Consider the following 15,797-nt stretch of genomic DNA (forward strand, 5'->3'; position numbering starts at 1 on the left):
TTTCAGTGTTGGAGCTGAAGCCAGACAAAGCAGGTGCACTGTTGATTCCTCTGCCATGAAAAGACTATCTCCTGATAGTGAATTCAAACTTATAAATGTTCTCAGTAGTGAATGTAAACCAAATGTGCTTCTGTTAAAAGGTGTTTCTTTTGTCTTCTGGATGTTGTTTGGGAAGTTATTAAGCATTACTTAGTGTTGTATTCTTTGGTGGTTGTATTTGAATTATTGGTTGCTAAGATGTTCACTGCATGTTTTAAAAACTGAAGTTAACTTGAGTTCATAGAATAAATATTGTTTTGCTTTAAAAATACTTTTCCATTTCTGCTGTACCACACCTGTAGAGTGGGCCGTGTGCTCCCCATACCACAATCTACTAAAGGTTGTGGGTCAGGTGAACTCCATGATACACTTTGGGGTTCTCTAAACCCTAGCCTATAACAGGCTAGAGGATGGCGCCCCCCTCCAGGACACCTAATCTGGACAGCCCACCTGCCGATGCTGCCCCGACCCACTTGGAGTGGGGTGATAGGCGATCACTCATCACTCTCTCTCACTCTCTTCCATGTCGCGGGATAATGGGCACAATCTTAAAATTAGAAAAACGGCAATTAAAAGAAACCCGGGAAGTTTCTCTTCTGGAAACCTTTGCACCTCGAGGGCAAAGTAACGAACAGAATATAATGTCGGGATGTGTGATATTCATATTCACAATAGTAGAAAAGCAGAGTTTCTTTTAAAAGGCGTGCAACCTGCGAATGGCCATGGCACGATGGCACAGTAGTCAGCACTGCTGCCTCACAGTGCCAGCGATCTGGTTCAATTCCGCCCTTGAGTGACTGCGTGGGTTTCCTCCGGGTGCTCCGGTTTCCTCCCACAGTCCAAAGGTGTGCGGGTTAGGTGGATTGGCCATGCTAAAAATTGCCCCTTAGTGTCCAAAGGTTAGGTGAGGTTAAGGAGTTATGGGGTTAGGGCGGGGGAGTGGGCCGAGGTAGGGGGCTCTTCCAGAGGGTTGGTGCAGACTCGATGGGCCAATTGACCTCCTTCTGCACTGTCGCGATTCTATGATTCAGAGAGACCTGGGTGTACTCACACAAGGAATGTGAAAAGTTAGCATGCAGGCACAGCAAGAAATTAGGAAGGCAAATGTTGGCCTTTATCACAAGGGAATAGGGAACACACAGGTCTTGCTATAATTGAATCTGACTTTGGCGAGACGACAGCTAGAATATAATAATAATAATAATCGTTTATTGTCACAAGTAGGCTTCAATGAAGCTACTGTGAAAAGCCCCTAGTTGCCACATTCCGGCGCCAGTTCGGGGAGGCCGGTAGGGGAGGCCGGTAGGGGAATTGAACCCACACTGCTGCCTTGTTCTGCATTACAAGTCAGCTACTTAGCCCAGTGTGCTAAACCAGCCCCTGTTATACAACAGAGATGGGCAACCTAGGCTCGTGAGTGGGCCACATGAGTGACCCCCCTTCATCTCAGTGGGCCGCAAGATTGAAATCAGGCTTGTTCACTAGCCATGACCCCATGAATAAAATTAAATATATTAATACATGCCGAATAATTTGTAACGCGTTACAGAAAATACTTAGTAATTTATATATTAAGAGAACAATCATCAACTTCAAATGGTAAAAACATAGAAATATTTAGACTTTGGATGCGGGAGGGAGTACATGGCTCTCACAGTAAATGTGCCCTTGCTTTACATGCAGTAAGGTAAAGGTAAACACACCATCGTCCCAGATGGCCAGAGGCAGCTTTTCCCTTTGAGGGGGAGAGCTGACTGATGGTGGTTTAACCTGAGGATCACCACACCTCAGGCGAGGGGCAAGGTTGAGAAGGCGAGGCCTACATGGGGCAGCACGGTAGCATTGTGGATAGCACAATTGCTTCACAGCTCCAGGGTCCCAGGTTCGATTCCCGGCTTGGGTCACTGTCTGTGCGGAGTCTGCACATTCTCCCCGTGTGTGCGTGGGTTTCCTCCGGGTGCTCCGGTTTCCTCCCACAGTCCAAAGATGTGCGGGTTAGGTGGATTGGCCATGCTAAATTGCCCTTAGTGTCCAAAATTGCCCTTAGTGTTGGGTGGGGTTACTGGGTTATGGGGATAAGGTGGAGGTGTGGACCTTGGGTAGGGTGCTCTTTCCAAGAGCCGGTGCAGACTCGATGGGCCGAATGGCCTCTTCTGCACTGTAAATTCTATGTAAAAAAATCTCTGAGAGTACCACACACCCTCTGTGTCGCATTGAAATGTCAGCCTAGGTTATATGTGCAGATCTTTGTCAGAAGGCAGTGGGTCAACAAGAGCAGGAGAAATAGGAGATTTTGCACCTTATCCACCATTCAGTAGGAACATCAATGATCATCTATGATAATTCTATCTGCCTCAACTCCACTTCCCACCTAAGCTTCATCTAAATTGGCAATTTAGCATGGCCAATCCACCTAACCTGCACATCTTTGGACTGTGGGAGGAAACCGGAGCACCCGGAGGAAACCCACGCACACACAGGGAAGATGTGCAGACTCCGCACAGACAGTGACCCAAGCCGGAATCGAACCTGGGACCCTGGAGCTGTGAAACAATTATGCTATCCACAATGCTACCGTGCTACCGTGCTTGCCTTTGCAAAGAGACGTTGAGGTTCTGTCCTCCTGTTTATATGGCTGATGGAGATCCCACAGCACGGCTCAAAAGAAAAGCAGGTCCTGGCCCACATTTATTCCTCAACCCATATCACCAGGGCCAGATTAACTGGCGATTTTACTCAGATGCCGTGTACAAACTGGCTGCCATATTTTTCCCACATAATTCTGACTACACTCCAAAAGGAATTAACTGTTGAGTGCTTTGGAAGGTCCTCTGGTGATGAAAGACTGAGACAATCACACACGGCCAGATGAGCAGAATAATGTGAAGTTGATAATCACTTGCGAAATAAGGATGTTAAGGGGAAAGGGGCCAAGAAATGATATCAAAGGAATTCATGGTCAACAAAATAGTGCAGTAGGGCAAAATGCTCCCGTTATTCTGCTTTACTGGAAAGAGGTGTAAGCAAGCCAATTTTTTCCATTACATCTGTTCCCTACCCCCGTCCCTTCACATTGACCCTTCGTAGCATCATATTCACCTTTCTGCCACTATTAATGCCATACTTGTAATCTGCAGATTAATTGAACCTTTGGGGACTGTTTTGCAATTCGAATTCTAATCTGCATCTATTCTATCCGACTCCTAATTACAACTCGCAAGCAGAAATATATTTTCAGCACATTGGGAACATTTTCCCCAGATGTTAAGCAGGAAGATTGAAAGAGGAATCTACCTTTCTGTCACCACTCAATCACCTAATTGGTTTGTATTTACCAAGATATAAAGGAACACACGTTTTTGGCATAATGTTCGCATTACCATCTGGGAATCTGAAGTTGCAGGATTAAAACCCAATTCTGACAAGCAGTCACAGCGAGTCGCAATGGGGTTACCAATCCTCAATTTTGGGTTGACATCCAATTGACATCACGAGTGATCGCCACTCCAACATATGGGTTGTGGAAGCTGTGACATTATGTAGAATGTCTAGAATATAAAGGGTTAATGTACTATCATAATTGACCACTAGATGGAGCTAGATGCAGAACTATATAAAGCAATGACTCTCAGGCTTCTGGGAGAGGGCTGGAGAGAGTGCAGAGGAGAGGCCTAGAGAGTGCAGAGTACAGTTATAGATAGAGTGTTTCTGTCTAGTGTTAGTAGAGTGTAGATTACTAGATTATTGCTTGCTATCGCAGTTAGTGGTCGAGCTTTAATAAGTCGTGTAATAAATGTTAGCTTTGTTACTGAACTTCGCTTCTGTAGTCTTTGTGAACACTACGACATCTATCCTGATAATAGGAATCACAAAGAACATCACAGAAGCCAACAAAACCTCTCTGCTCCAAAGGGCTATTAAGCACTGGAGTGCTTGGTGTGAAGACGGTAACTTCCATGAAAGGAAGTTACCTCAGTTCCTCACTCAACCTGGTGAATCCTTCCATTATTTTCCAACGGATAAATATGAAACACAGCATCTGAGATGAGAAGGGCAAACAAGTCAATGGGGAGCACAGAAAGGTTGGCATAATGGATTTTTAACCAAACTAGAGTATTTCCAATGCATTTCAGAATTTATACACAAAGACAAATGGCTGTATTAATGTAGAGCTAGTTGATGCACAGGCACGCAGCAGCCAGCGAGAAAGGCCATCGGTTCTTTGAATGTCATAAAGGAAGCAGTGAACTATGCGAGCACTTTGAAGTGACCTTTGCAAACAGAACACGCAGAAAATGTGGGGCAATTAGTGGCATGGATGTCTCTGTGTAACTGAGGTGCAGAGGATGCCTTCCGCATCACGCAAGGACCAGGGCTGGCTGCAATCATCAGCTTTCGGCTTGATACAGAAAGTCAGAGCATCTCTGTTGCTCTGCGTGGTGACATTTTAAATTATACTAAACCCACAGGCTGTAACCCTCAGAGAACGTACAGGATGGTGGATGCTAATACGACAATTAGAAGAAAAAAAGCCCGACCAGTATCAATACCCATAGGCCAGCAACTGCACAGAACACGAATCTCAGCACTTCAAAGCAGGCGGCACGGTGGCACAGTGCTGAGCACTGCTGCCTCACAGCTCCAGGGACCCAGGTTCAATTCCGGCTTCGGGTGATTGTCTGTGTGGCGTTTGCATGTTCGCCTCGTGTCTGCATGGCTTCCCCCGGGTGCTCTAGTTTCTTCTCACAGTCCAAAGATGTGCAGGTTAGGTGGATTGGCCAGGCGAAGCTGTCCCTTCTTGTCCAAAAAGGTTGGGTTGGGTTACTGGGTTAAGGGGGTAAGGTGAAAGCGTACGCTTAAGCTTAAGTAGGCTGCGCTTTCCAAGGGCCGGTATAGACTCGATGGGCCGATTGGCCTCGTTGTGCACCGTAGGGATTCTATGAAAGTATTTTTATTTGTGTATATATATGTTGTATGGAGGTTAAAAGGCTGTGAATATGGAATCAGATAAACTTTAAAATCTTGAAGAGATAACCTTATTGAAGCATGTCACTGCCACATCTGAACCTACTTCGTCAAAAAGTACCTGGGCGGGATTCTCCGATCCTGGGGCTAAGTGTTGACGCCGTCGTACACGCCGGAGCGTTTTACGCCGGCGTCACCAGGCCCCTAGGATCAGCGACCCTGCACCGCACAGGGGGCCAGCACGGCACTGGAGAGCCTCACGCTGCTCCAGCTGCTGATACCGGCGTCAGCACGGGCGCCAAGAGTCCGCGCATGCGCGCTATGGCATGCGCAAGTTCGCGCATGCGCGTGGGTTGCCTTCTCCGCGCCGGCCTGACGCAACATGGCGGAGAGCTAGAGGGGCCCGGCGCGGAGGAACATAGGCCCCCACCAGGATAAGCCCGCCCGCCGATCGGTCTGCCCCTATCGCGGGCCAGGCCACCGTGGAGGCCTCCCCCCGCTGGGGTCGGAGCCCCCTCCCCCTGCAACATGAACGCCGAGGTCCCGCCGGGTAGGACCATACAAAAACGGCACCGGTGGGACCCAGCCTAACGCGGCAGGCACTTGGTCCATCGTGCGGGGTGAATCGCCCGGGGTGGGGTGGGAGGGGAGCGCAGAGAATCAGCGGAACGGCATTGGGGCATCGTCGCGTGGATCGCGCTGCCCCCCGACGATTCTCCGACCCGGCGTGGGGTCTGCAAATCCCGCCCCTTGTCTTTGGAAACAATGTTAAGGTGAGCCCTGTCTCTGTTCCAAAGATCCCGATGAATGGTGAAAACTCCACTGCCCGGTTAAAAGAACAATAGTTCTCCTAATCTCCAGAATAACATTATTTCCCTAAGAAACAACAACAAAGGAAAACAAATCATTTAATTCCTTGTGCGTGTGTGGAACTTTCCTGTGCACCAACAGCAGATGTGTTTTCCGACATTACAAAGTATTTTGCTGCATGTGAAATGCTTTGTGACGTTCCCAACTAGATACGGATCCCCCTCTACGTCAGTTCTAAAATGAGAAATAATGACTTCTGCACGAAACTGCCCTTTTCTTCTCCCACTTGTGTTCCAGACCATGGGAAAGGAGTGTCAGTTTTACACAACTGTACCTTCTGACTGATTTACATCTTCCCCTGCTGCTGCCTCCGGTTAGAGCTGATAGACATTCTGATTACTGGGAGGCTAGATTTGATGAAGTGATGCGAAGATCCCCCTTCCAACAGGCTAAACAAATCCTGACAGAAATCACCACACAATTAGCTGCGAGACTGAAGTGCCAGCTCTCAAACCCACCGTTCTCGTCATTCTAAATTCCACCACCCAACCTCAATACAGAGTCCAACGGTTTCAGATCATAACTTCACCCACCAATCAGAAAGCAGGTCATCCCCTGATTGGATGATTCTCGACTGTTAACCTTTTTACCCCATGCTGTCAGATTATTTTTGGAACTAATGAACCAAACTCTTTGTTGTGCTCCGTGACCTTGCCGATGCAATCATGCACACAGAACATTTGGTGACTTAACTAGAACGATGATTTATTGATGAACACGTGGAAAGATAACAAACAGAACACTATACAGACTAGGTTACTACGTGAGTTCCGTGAACTCTCCTGGAGCTACTCTACGTGCGACTATCCTGTTGTACGCCTTACTACCAACTGGTGAGTGTCCCACATCACGTGGCTGATGTCTGACGCCACCAGCTGGTTGGAGGTCGCATTGCTAACTATGTACAGTACTATTCACAGGCAGATCACCACACTCTTCAAAGAAAATTAAAAGGGAATTTCTTTTATTGGACAACACCTGTTGTTCAGAGTGTGGCCCACGAGATATTTTGTTGACTGTTGCCCTCCTAGCAGGGTTGCCAAATTCCGCTGATTTCTGACTGTGTCATTTTTTATTTTGTTATGGGTCTGACTAAAGTGATACACACATAAAACAAGGACAAGTGAAGTGAGATGCTGATCGCTCACATTTGCTGAGGAAGCCGTGTGCTCCTCTGCTTCTAGAGTGTAAATATTTATTTTGTTTTTACCATTTGAAGTTGATAATTAATGTATAAATGATTAAGCACCTTATCTCATTATGAATTATTCGGCGTTTATTAAAAACTTATTTAATTTTATTCGTACGGTCATGGTTCGTGAACAACCTGGGCGGGATTCTCCGACCCCCCAGCCGGGTTGGAGAATCGCCGAGGGCGGCGTGAATCCCGCCCCCGCCGGCCGCCGAATTCTCTGGCACCGAAAATTCGGTGGGGGCAGGAATCGTGCCCCCCCCCCCACCCCCCCACCCCCGGCGATTCTCCGGCCCGTGATGGGCCGAAGTCCCGCTGCTGGAATGCCGGTCCCGCCGGCGTGAATCACACCACCTCCCTCGCCAGCGGGACCAGGCGGCGCGGGCGGGCTCCGAGGTCCTGTGGGGGGGGGCGCGGAGCGTTCTGACCCCGGGGGGCGCCCCCGCGGTGGCCTGGCCCGCAATCGGGGCCCACTGTGGGGGCACCCACCGGGGTCAGAACGCTCCGCATGTCAGACCATGTCAGATCATTTCAGACCGTGGGGGCACTCTTTTCCTTCTGCGTCGGCCACAGCCTCTGCGATGGCCAACGCGAACGTGACCCCTCACCCTGCGAATGCGCGGGGATGACGTCAGCTGGCGTGGCCCCAAAGGCCTTTCCCGCCGGCTGGCGGCGCGCCAACCACTCCGGCGCGGGCCGAGCCCCTCAAGGTGAGGGCTTGGCCCCTAAAGGTGCGGAGAAATCCACACCTTTGGGGCGGCCCGACGCCGGAGTGGTTCCCGCCACTTCATCCCGCCGGATAGGGGAGAATCCCGGTACTGATTTAAATCTTGTGGCCCTCTGAGGACCACTCCTGCGACCCACTCACTAGCCCAGGGTGCTAATCACTGCCTTACCCCTTCATCCCTTCTGTCGCTTAATCTCTCCTGCCCTCTACCTTTGAGATTTTCAGTTATTTTCCCTTCCCCTTTTTCTTTGCTTAAAACAGGTTATGTTACGAAATCCTCTCAGTTCTGATGAAAGTTCATCGAACTGAAGGGGCCGATTTATCGGCTGCGTTATGCTCTCGCTTGAGCGCGACGCAGCCATTTGATCGTGGGAGAGGCCAGATTTAGGAACCGTGTTGTGTGCTGGTCAGTTTGTTTCTCTCATTGACAAAATCCGGATCCAGCCATGGCGTGGCGAGAAACCGATAATCAACAATTAATGCCAATCTCCGTACCATTAATGGGAATGATTCTCTAATGGCCTCCCGTGATCTAACCGCCTCCCCAGCAAGTGGTCACGCGGGCGTCGCTTGGTATTCCTTTTTAAAAACGTGAAGCTGGCGGAATAGCTCCTGTGGGGATCGGGGGAGGTGAGTAGCCATCTTCAGTCGGGCAATCAGCCCGGGGGCACTGGGGTTCTTGGCCCAGTGCTCGAGGGAGACAAGGACCCCAGGGGTGGACGGCCTCAGTGGGGGTGGTGGTGGAGCGCCATTGATGAGGAGGGGGCCGCCCCTGGGCTGGGGGTGGGTACCCAGTGCCCGTGGATCCGCCATGCCACGCCCGGGATCATGTGTACCCATAATGAGGGCAGCTCCGGCTGCTGCCTATCTGTCCCCCCGACTATCCACGGCCTTGGTGCCACACATTGCCGGCTCTATCTCCTGTGCCCTCAGCCTTTGAGACTCCTCCAATCAGCTGTGGAGTGATGCGGACATCCCCCTCTGAATCACTCAGCGGCACCCTTTCGACATCATCAAACCTGGTCCAGAGACTCAGCATCTGACTGGGGCCCAGCTGTGACCTGGCATCCAGCTGACGTCCGATTATTGTCTCGTCTGGGCATTGCTGCCTTCGCCTGATGCACATCAGCAACTGTGAGGTGCTCACCAGAATGTGCCCCAGACGCCTGTCCACCACTGTCGCCCGAGGTGTGCGTCTCTGCGCTGATGAAGGATGGATTTGATAGCTGCGCCGTAACTATTATGGTGGCATCCTCAGAGCTGTCCTCCATGGGGTTCTCTTGGGAGGCATGAGGCAGGACCATGCAAATATTTTTATAGCTCTGCAGGGATCCATTAAGCCAGTATAGCAGCCGTTGGTCTGACTGTAGTTTTTCAATGAGTCTGCCTCTTTACTCTCGAGTGCTCGTAGAAAGGAAAGGGGCAGCTTCCCCACCTCTTCTTCCCTGGAGAATATTTTCACGTTATTATGTGAAAATGTTTACATAGTGACTAACTGTTTACTGGTTTTAAAGGCTGAAGATGTGGATCGCAGCCAAAGGAGCCCTATCCCAGGGAAGACCCGCGACCTGAGTTCCTGCAGTCCAGCACAAGCCCTCACCTTCCAGGAAGGGCCCCCTTGGCAACCTGGCAGCTATTGTTGAGAGGACACCACCACCTTGCCGCCCGTCGGACTGCAAGGTGCCAGGTTGGCACTGCAAAGGGGGGGGGGCCGGAACAGAAGGAATGTGGGAAGGGTACTGAAGGGGAGTCTGGGATGGGAGGGGACAGGGTGAGGTTGGAGAATGGGGGGGGGGGGAAGCGAGGGGAAGCCTTGCCAGTCTTTAGGGTGGGGTTGGGAGGGCGGCTGCAGCAGCTATTGTGCTGATCCCGAAAATGGTGCTTTGATCTTAGAGGTGCAGGACCGGTCAGAGAGATTAGATCCCACCCATGGAATGGCACAGAAAACCCCATTCAGCTAAAATAAATCTTTCCAAATGCCATCGTGGCGCTCCTGACACAGATCTCAGCACATGTGCTTTTAAGAATACAGCATCAAAAATGCACATTAAAATGCACATTAAAGTTAAAACCTGAAGTACCTGAAGTACAATTACTTCAGACAGTGAAACCAAGAGCATTATTTGGCATATACTTTACAATTAATTGGCATATTCTTCATAAAAGAGCTATTGCATATATAGTAGTATTGGTCCATATTAAATTAATGATGGCCTGAGATCACATGATTGGTTATCACAGGGGCCCTCCATATTCCTCACCTTCAATTGTTCTTTGTGGGTTTGTGAGAAAGTATGTTTGCAACAGAATCCTTGTGTGTTTCCCGAAACATGCAATGTTTCTAAGCTGTGGACACACAGACATGAACAAAATTACCAGATTTTTCTCCTGGCATGGAAACATAACCTCCTTCATTGATCCTTTCGATCTCGACTCTCTCCACAAATTGTTTTTTTAAAAGAAAGCAGAAGAGCCGAATCGATCCCTTCTCGTGCCGTCCTTGCTGGTTCGCCGTGGCGCGCGAGAAGTGTTATTCTGAACGAGGCCCCAGAAATGAAATACTTCCTACCAAACACCCGATGCCAACTTACTTACCTTCCTGGCTCCTTGATCCATTTCCTATCTCAGGATCGTCTTGGCTGTCTCGTTTCACAATGTAGTGACAAAACTTAAGCCAGCAGGCACGCACCCACAAATTAAAAAATCACACGTTCTGCACCTCAGCAGAGTCTAAACAACACAGTCAGCTAAATTGCACTGAATTAAACACAAAAGCATCCTGGGAATCAGCAACTGTAACTTTCATTATTTCTAGCTACAGTACTAATCCACAATCCATTTACAAGAAAAATAGAAATCAAAGACTTTAATAATATGGGATGAGACCAAATCCTACACAGATATGCGTACACATCTCGGTTACCCTACAGGATTCTGATTGCAATACCAGTGAACAGTATCAAAGCCATTATTATTCTATAGTTCAAAATGCACACGTACAAACTTAAAGTTTGTTTCTTCATACATACTCACACTCAAACACGAGAATGCTGATTCTCATTAGATTGGAGTGCGCATGGTATGTTGGTTTGAATTGTAATTATTCAGGAAGGTTGAGGGTTTTGTTGTGCATTTATTGCGAACTGAGAACTACTCGCATGTGAGTCCAGCGGTTATAGGAGGAATACGCCCTTTGTTAAAGACATTGGGGTTGTGGGAGGGGGCAACATTAGCGATGCTCCTCTCTCTCTCCCATTTCACATGGGCAGCACGGTGGCACAGTGGTCAGCACTGCTGCCTCACAGCACCAGGGGCCCGAGTTCAATTCAGCGTGGGTTTCCTCCGGGTGCTCCAGTTTCCTCGCACAGATGTGCAGTTTAGATGAATTGGCCTTGATCAATTGCCCCTTGGTGTCCAAGAGGTAAGGTGGGGTTACTGGGTTACGCGGATAGGATGGGCTTAATAAGGGCTGGTTTAGCACAGTGGGCTAAGACAGCTGGCTTGTAATGCAGAACAAGACCAGCAGCGCGGGTTCAATTCCCGTTCCAGCCTCCCAGAACAGGTGCCGGAATGTGGCGACTAGGGGCTTTTCACAGTAACTTCATTGAAGCCTACTTGTGACAATAAGCGATTATTATTCTTATTATAAGTAGGGTGCTCGTTCCAAGGGCCGGTGCAGATGCGATGGGCCGAATGGCCTCATTCTACACTGTAAATTCGATGATCTGTGATCACTGTCAAACAAGACCATGGGCTGGAAACTCTGGCCTAAGTTTGCCAGAGTAGGGCAGGAGAGGGGACAGAGGTGGGCTAGAAACCCAAGTCTGGGGGCCACACATCACAGGGCTACGCTGAAAGAGGAAGAAGTGATGAGGAATGAACTGGGATTTCTGTGGCCCTGAACCTTAGGGCCTCCGTCCCAATGATGGCCTGAAGCTGCAAGTGTGTTCGACCTCCAAAAGATGTCTTTGTCAAACCCCAATCAAGGCACAGGAATTCTCAACTTTGCGCTTCCTTACAATAGCAGCTTTAGGGGTCTGCACAACAGAGATGGAGGCTCTTTCGACACATTCCTGCTGGAGCGTGTGAAAATCCATGCAATTGCAACCCTCCAATTTCTACGGCCAAATCCACCTAAAGATGTTTGGAGATAGCTACTGCTGCAATGCATTCTGAATCTCTTTGACATTCATTTCAGCTTTGAACATACATCTCCCCATGTTGTCCTCTTCCTTCATTAACTCCACTTTTCCTCCCCGTTGAGAAATACTGCCAACTCCGAGAGAATTTCAGAGAATGATTTTCCTCACTTTATTATGAACATATAAAGTGAGGAAATGTTATTGATGGCTTGACTCATCCGGCAGTGGGATTCCAGGATGAGCAAAGAACCCGATTTGGTTTTTCAGCCCCTTGTGGAGTTTCAGTGTACAAGATAACAATGCAGAAATATCTGAAAAAGAAAAGAAATGCAGGGCTTTGGTGAAGAACGAGCGAGTGGGACAAACTTGATAGATCCATCAAAAGAAATAACACAATGCACGAAGCAGCAAATTGCGTGGTGTAAGAATCTATAAAACTGAGTGAGAGAGAAAGTGTGAACAAGAGAGAGGCAGGAAAGAGCTTGATACTTTCGGAAGATAGAGTAGTGTGCACATCAAGAATTTGGCCACTATTGTGAGGATACATTTGTACAAGAGATTGAGAAAGAAAGACGTGCATTTACATTTCATGACCTCAGGATATCCCAAAGCCAATTAAATATTTTGTGAAACGTAGTCACTGTTCTGATGTAAGAAAATGCAGAAGCACAAGATTACCGATCAAGAATGTTTTTCTTTGCACATTTTTTCATGGTTATTTTAATAGTGTTGGCACGAGAAAAATTGTGAAATCAACGGACAGGGAAGATTTGGGGTATTTGCTTCCATCTAATTATTGGTACTCAGCCATAAAACCAAAACAAGTTAAAATATTCATAATTCACTTGGATATCCTGTCAATGTGAGTGAGGTGAATTTCCATACAGAACTTGATTGACCCACAGACTGAAGACTTTAAGGATGGTCAGCTGCTGCTGTTGTTGTTAATCTGGCTCTTTCAAATGGCCAGGCTCCATAATGTGTCTGTGCTCCTTGGCTACTAGTGGATACCATTATTTCGGGGCCCAAATAGACATGTTTGAGTAATTCTCCTGTAACTCATGCCTCGTGCCTGGCGATCATACTGTTCTGACTCAAGGGGGCAAGAGTGCTACCGATGGCTGTTACCCTGAGGCATCATGACATTCTCATCAGGCCATATCAGACTAATGCATAGCATTCTAATTGCGGCAACCAAGACTGACATCCAAGCTCTAGCAGCAGGGCATGGAGGTTGATCTCAACAGCAAACTGCATTTATATAGAACTTTTAACACAGTAAAACATCCCAAGACGCTTCATAGGAGCATTAGGACAAAATCTGGCACTGAACCACACAAGACGACGGGCATCAAAAGCTTTGTGAAAGAGAAAGGTGCTAAGAAGTGATTAAATGGGAAGAGTGAGATAGCGAAGTTTCAACGGAATTCCAAAGTTAAGGCATAGGCAGTTGAAGACATGGCTTTTAATGATGGGCAATTAATATCAGGGATGCCCATAGAGTTTACAGTGCAGAAGGAGGCCATTCGACCCATCGAGTTTGCATCGGCCCTTGGAAAGAGCACCCTACGAAGCTCACGCCTCCACCCTATCCCAGTAACCTCATCGAACCTTTTTGGACACTAAGGGACACTTTTATCGTGGCTAATCCACCTAACCTGCACCTCTTTGGACTGTGGGAGGAAACCGGAGCACCCGAAGGAAACCCGCGCAGACACTGGGAGAACGTACAGACTACACACGGACAGTCACCTGAGGCTGGAATTGAACCCAGGACCCTGGAGCAGTAAGGCAGGAGTGCTAACCACTGTGATATCAGGGATGTCCGTGTCAGAGGAATAGAATTCTTTGGCGTTAGGAGAGACGTGAAAGAGGCTCCATGTTTCAAATCTGCAGGAGAATTGAAACATGCACTTTTAATACATAGCCCTCTTTGAGCTTTCAAGTATTTTTGATGCACAGCTTCAGTTACAAATCTATCACATTGTGCTCTCACTCATAGAGTCAGTAGAATTTACAGTGCAGACCCTCTGTTCTGCATGTTATGGGATTATATTTAAGGTCATTTTTGAGTTTAAGGCTATTTCGGGCCAAGTTGACTTTTTTTTGTGAAGCTACTAGTCAACATTCACTAGATTCCTCAGTTGGCATGTTTGCGGATTGCAAATTTGGACAGATGCCTCAAAGCATTTTGTTGTACAGATAGTGTGATGAACAGTTGAAATGGACTGAGTGTAAGAGTCTGACAAGACAAACCACAATGGGCACACAATCTCGTCTTGTAGTTTAAAGGGAAAAAATTACCATAGCCGAAATATCTGATTAAAGGAACTACTTGTAATCTAAAATGGAAGACATCGATGATTTTAATGAGTATCTTTACTGATCAATAGTCAATTACAAAGCCAATCTCACCTCTCCCCATCCTGGGAAACAAAAAGTAAAAGCTATAAGGGTAGGGAGAAGACTTTAACGATAACTGCAGAGTAGTTTTTAGTTATTATTTAAAGTGCCCAATTCTTTTATTTCCAATTAAGGGGCAATTTTAGCGTGGCCAATCCACCTCACCTGCACATCTTTGGGCTGTGGGATTAAGACCCACGCAGACATGGGGAGAATGTGCAAACTCTACCACAGACGGTGACCCGGCGCCGGGATCGAACCCGTGTCCTCAGCGCCGTGAGGCAGCAGTGGTACCCGCTGCGCCACCGTGCCGCCCTAACTGCAGATTAACTCCAAGAAGCAAGATGAGAGGCTGGGGAGAGCACGAGAGAGGGGTAAAGGGAGGTGGGAGAATGTTAGCGCAAGAGAAAAAAAAAAGAGTGAAATACTTCCTTGACCATCTGAAATTATTTTAATGTTTAACAAAATCATAGACATTCTCCCCATAACATGGAGTTGAAAATTGGTTGCGGGCAAGAAAGAAAAAGACTCAATGTTGACTCTGTTGTAATTTCATTTCATGCTCCAGGTTTGTAGGTAAGCTTTAAGAGTAGGTTTTCTGGATCTATCAACCTTGAAGTTCTTTCTGGCGTGTAGTGATTTCTGGGACAGCACAGCTCCAGTGGCTTCTCTGCATCTGCAGCCATCAGTGGATTCAATAGGAAGCTATCATGGCCAGGACCAAAGATATGTTGCTTATTGTCCGCACACATCCCAGTACAGAGGTCACCAGATGACAAAACAGATATAACCTCCTCCAAACCTTTCACTCGACATAAACACAGGGGGATGCAACGACGGACCCCGAATGCCAAAAGTAGCAAAGATCGGCATCCAACCTTGGAAACCTCAACAATGTATCTCTCTCTCCCTCTCACTCGCTCGCCTCCCACACGCCCCCCCCCCCCCCCCCCCCCACCCCCACCCCACCCACTCGCCCCCTCTCTCCAGCAGATGAATGGCCTAACCTGTAGTGTTACTGGGTAGGAGGCCTAGCCTTCCCACCATTTTGAGCGTGGGTTCACAACACAAAGGGTGGCGCACAGGCAATGTTCGGAGACCAGTTTATATGGAGGCAATACTCATTTTTGCACGTAACGTGAGAACATAATAAATGTGTGTAACATTGTTTCCTTGGTTTCCCAGTAGATGATCAATTCAGTGCACCAGTTCTTGCTCCAATACTGGGCAATGCATAAACTCATTAATATAACAAGGGGAGCCCTAATTTACCTTGCCGCATCATTCCCAAAATCCAGAAAAACATGGCACATGTATCATGATTTTCATCAACTTCTGAAGTCCTGATTATCACTGTCCAGAATAAAGCTACCAGCAAAACCACACTGCCCACCAGGCCTCCTTTTACAGATTTTGTTTCAATGAACATAGGATACAAAAAGAAAAATCTTGTTTCCAC

At 47.8% G+C, this 15,797-nt stretch overlaps 1 protein-coding gene across 2 annotated transcripts in view; it reads right to left on the reverse strand.

Annotated features, from left to right (window-relative positions):
• LOC140393265 (VPS10 domain-containing receptor SorCS1-like) overlaps window positions 1–15,797 on the reverse strand; it is a 1,354,213-nt gene that overhangs the window by 1,236,577 nt on the left and 101,839 nt on the right. The window lies entirely within an intron of this gene.

Source organism: Scyliorhinus torazame, chromosome 16 (assembly GCF_047496885.1).
Source record: "Scyliorhinus torazame isolate Kashiwa2021f chromosome 16, sScyTor2.1, whole genome shotgun sequence".
Classification (NCBI taxonomy): Eukaryota; Metazoa; Chordata; class Chondrichthyes; order Carcharhiniformes; family Scyliorhinidae; genus Scyliorhinus; species Scyliorhinus torazame.